The sequence below is a fragment of the Belonocnema kinseyi genome, chromosome 5, assembly GCF_010883055.1.
Source record: "Belonocnema kinseyi isolate 2016_QV_RU_SX_M_011 chromosome 5, B_treatae_v1, whole genome shotgun sequence".
Taxonomy (NCBI): domain Eukaryota; kingdom Metazoa; phylum Arthropoda; class Insecta; order Hymenoptera; family Cynipidae; genus Belonocnema; species Belonocnema kinseyi.
Window position 1 is genome coordinate 66156927 of NC_046661.1, and position 4812 is coordinate 66161738.

Below are 4812 nucleotides of genomic sequence, written 5' to 3' on the forward strand. Positions count from 1 at the left end.
TTATTTGTTAATATTTATTTTAAAAATCATATGATTATAATTTTAGAGCACGCCTATTTATAAAATGAGTAAAATTTCGTTTGCAATCATAATTTTTGCAAGAGCTACTTTTTGGCAAATCTGAGGGGTAAAAAATCATACAGTCGAATTTAAATATTTCGTATATTTTATCACGTAATTTTATTTATAATTTATATTTGATAGCAATGCTTCAGTATAATTCAAAAATAAATAATCTATATCATGTGAGTGTATTTATATAATTCGATATCAATTTAGCGATTTTGAATTTGGCGCGGAACCAGAATGGCAACAGGCATATTCCCATCTAATATAGTATAGTACCTTACCTCTACGATATCATCTGCGTTGAAACACATGCATCGGACAATGACAAAAATATTTTACACACTGGCAATGAGTAAAACGGAAGTGACGGAAGGATAGCTGGTTTGAAAGTGCAAAACAAATGCAAAAGCTGAAGTATTTTCCAATGTCAAGGTGTTCGAAGTATTTTTTATCAATCCATACATTTTCCTTACTGCCTTTCAGAAATATATTCATATACTTAAGATGAAATGAGCAACTTATAACCTTAAAGATCATAGAAAGGAAAGAAAATGTATCGTTATAAACAAAAATGATTGAAAGTAACGAAATTTTCACTCCAAATCAGCCCCATACATCGCCCCCACTTTTTTGTTTTCTTACCATCCGGAGGGGAATTGTCGGTCAAACTAATCCAACAGATGGCGCCACCAACAGTAGGTCTGTCTTTTTAATTGAATTGCATTAGGAAATAGCAAAAATAATTAAAAACTTGATGCTGTTTGCAAATAAACAAAAAAAATATATATAATAATTTGGTAAAAAGTTATTGACAAGACTGATAAATGAGAAAATGGATATAATATTATTATTTTCGGTAAAAAATAGGTTTGGCTAAAAATGCTTCGCATTAATGTAGGGCTGACAAAAATACTTTAAAAATTTATAATAACCACTGTGATAAGCAATTTTTGTGGCAAAATATTAGAATTTGAGATTTTTCAAATTATAATTTCCTTCAATGGCCAGAACGATTTCAAGTAATCATTAAAATAATAAATATTTAATAATATTTGATAAAATATAACAATTTAAATTTTTGTAAACAAATTAGTTATAAATAAATAATTCTTGTGACAAAATATTCAAAGGTAAGGTTTTATCGAAATTCTTATTTTCCTTAGTTGCTACAATGGTTCCGGATATTCCTAAAAAAAAATGTATCTTTGATAACGTTCAGTAGAATGTAACAACTTACATGTTTAAAATCAATTTACATAAGAAATTTCTAAATGTTGGTAGTTTCACTTGGAAAAAGTTGGGGTTTCAATCTTAATAGATTGAAAATGAATCATAACACTGCAAGCTAAGATTCACTCAATATAAAATCTTTTGACAATAACCCACTGACTTGGCCATCAAAGAAAATTTAAATTTGATAAAACCTTAAGTTTAAATATTTTGTCACAAGAATTGTTAATAACAATGGTTATTGTTAACTTTTCTAATATGTTGGTGACTAGCAGTCATTCGTCCAATAACTTAAAACATTTCCAGTGCAATTTCCAGTGGAATTAATATTTTTCATATGCTTCATTTATAGCTGCTTTGTTGGTTTATGGAAAATTTCATTGGTTGAGAACCTACATACGAATTCGATGTATCAAATTAATTCATCAGTTTATTCAAATTCGACCTCCGTGAAGAGGCACCCTTTGAGATACAAATTTTAGTAAAAATGTCATTTTAGTGCCCGCGTTGACAATAGTGGATATAGTGTCATATTTTATTCCACCTCACAGTTTTTAAACTTCTGAATGAGGTTTTAATTTACATTATCAAATTCCACTGCTGATTTAAAATGCGATGGGAGTTTTTATTGAGATTTTTAAGTTAGGAGCAGTCTCTGGCTAGAGCAGTCTGTTCGCAAATTTAAAAAACTAATGTGATATCATTAAAAAGTTGTAACATTGCATTTTGCTTTTCCACTTTTATGTAAATAAGTGGTATTTTTGCAAAAATCTATTTAAAAAAATTTGTTTTTCTATGACAAATTTTTATGTCTTGTCATATATATATATATATATATATATATATTTGTATAGATTTTTGTAATAATAATACTTATTTATATTAAAGTGGAAAAGAAGAATGAAATTTTACAACTTTTTAATTATATCACTTCAGTTTTCCTATTTTCCAAGCAGATCGCTCTCGCCGGAGACTGATCGTACATTCAAAATCTGAATAAACTGCCACGAAATTTTACATCAGCAATGGCATGTGATAATGCTAATTGAAACCAGTATCTCTAAGTACTTAAAGCTATTGCTCTTGGTGGTTCGGCACCCACCTGAAACTGTAGGACCCCCTTACACCTCTAAGAAAGTGTGTGTGTGTGGGGGGGGGGGTATAAAGTAATAGAGAAGAAGGTACAAGAAAAATGTAAACCCTTAGGGGAAAAATTAGAAGCTTCTATTCCAATATGTGTTTATACACTAACCTCACTCAGAAGCATAAAAGTACTTTTGAACTGCTTGCACTTCACTTTTACCACAAAACAAGCTTCATAAAATTAATGACCTTCCAAACTTTGATATGCTTTTACTTGCTTTGCAGTGAAAAAACGGTGAAATTGCATAAAACATGACACTAAATCCACTATTGTCACCATAGGCACTGAACTGATATTTTCACTAACATTTATATCTCTAAAGAGCATACGGATCAACGTTTTCCATTTTTTTTTTCTTCAGATGTTGGATATATAGGGTTTTGATATCTCCCGACAATTTTCCCAAATATTCACTCTGCATTTCGAAAGAACAAAAAGAATGTTAAAGAACAACGGCAATACATGCAAAATTATAGGGGCATAGGGGTGCTGTTATTCCCTCGATGGCCGCTCGGAGCGCGTGACGTCACAAGTGACAATACTCTATATAGGAATCGCTACTGCGCATGCCAGAGATATCCGCGTTCTGACCAACCCTATGATCCAGCAAAGCATGGTCCCGCCTAGAGTTCTAAAGAGTTTATGTGGCCGAGAATATGTCCGGGAGCACGGGAATATGACCGACAATTTCTTTGATGAATATGCTTTTCGGGAATTTATGAGAATTTAAAAATATTTGTTCGTAACTTTTGAAAAGCGAATCTTGTATTTTGCACAATAATTTTTAGTTATTCTATGCGACTGTGTAATAGAATTTGGAATGCAAAAATATTCCTGAATATTTGATGCTGAGTTTTAGGAATTTTATGGTTTAAAAAGGGTTATTATAAACATAAGATCTACATGTAAGACCTATATTAGTATTTAGAAGTGGTATTCGGAACGCAAAAATATTCTTGAATATTTGATACTGAGTTTGAAGATTGTTACAGTATTATAAATTTCATCATAAAAAAGGCTGTTCTACGTATTGAGACTATATAATTGCTATCTTGAAAAGGGATTTTTTACTTTGTACAAATATATTCTAATCATTTCTTCTATGTACTTGAGTTAGGAAACTTAAATCGTGATAATATTTTTAAAAATATAAGATTAAGCTTTAGAATTTTAAAGATTTCTTATAAACATAGAACTGTTCTGTACATTTTCAGACTACAGTTTCTATCTCCAAAAAATTATTATTCTTCGGACAATTAGTATACATTTGAGGTAATTATTTCTTTGTATGATCCAATTGAAAAGCTTCAAGTTCAAAAGTAACATGTTCATAAATGTTTTTAAATCTTTAGATTAGAACATAACACTATTTATACCACTCTAACATCAAAATCTTAACCTTGACATGATTTTTTCGCCTTTCGTGGTATAAAATATTGTTTGATATTTGCGTGAGAGGTGATTTTTAGCGAATGAGACTTTTCTCACTCGCTTCGCTCGTGCCAAAAACATTTCCTTCGCTCAATAATCACCTCTCACACACGTATCGAAAATTACTATTTAACTTGTTATAAAATAAATTACTTAAAAAAACAATATAAATGATTTTTTAATACATAGAATTGTAATATTAGCATATTAAATATAAATTTAAAAATTACCTAAATACTTAAAGAGCCACTTCTTAATATTCTGTACAAGTGAAATACAAATATATTTAAATAATTCATGCATATATATTTAAAGGCCTAATAATACTTATCTAACATTTTTGCATTACTTAATTTTAATTTTTTAATTTAATGTCGGCTATAAAGAAATTTTTATATTGAATTTCGATAAAACCTGACTTTATTCGTAGTTTTATTTTTATGAAACTTTCATTATTGCAATTCATAGTTTTTGGAAATAAATTTACAATATTATAAGGTTTAAAGATAAAGAAAATATTGATGAAGGTAAAATTCTCTGTAAATTCTCAAGTTGTTTTAAAATGATGGTCACAGTCACGAGAACGTGACCGGATTTCAAATGTCCGAGAAATTTATAACTTTAGTACCGTCAGGCGCAAGTAAAAAAACGTCAATCAATGAGGCGGCGTCTTAGGATTAAAGATTATTCAAGTTACTGCGAAGGAGTTGATCTTTATTAATATAAATCAGAAATAATGTATGTATTATTTATAATAATATCCAGAAACTTTGTACGAAACGTAAAAGTGAACACATTCGTTCTTATTAAATAGTATAGTAAAATTGAATAAAATAAATTATTCAATAAATTATTAAATGAATTTAATATATTAATATAATTTGAAAAAACTATATAATTTTAATATAGTAGGGTTACTAGCTGCAGTAGGAATTATA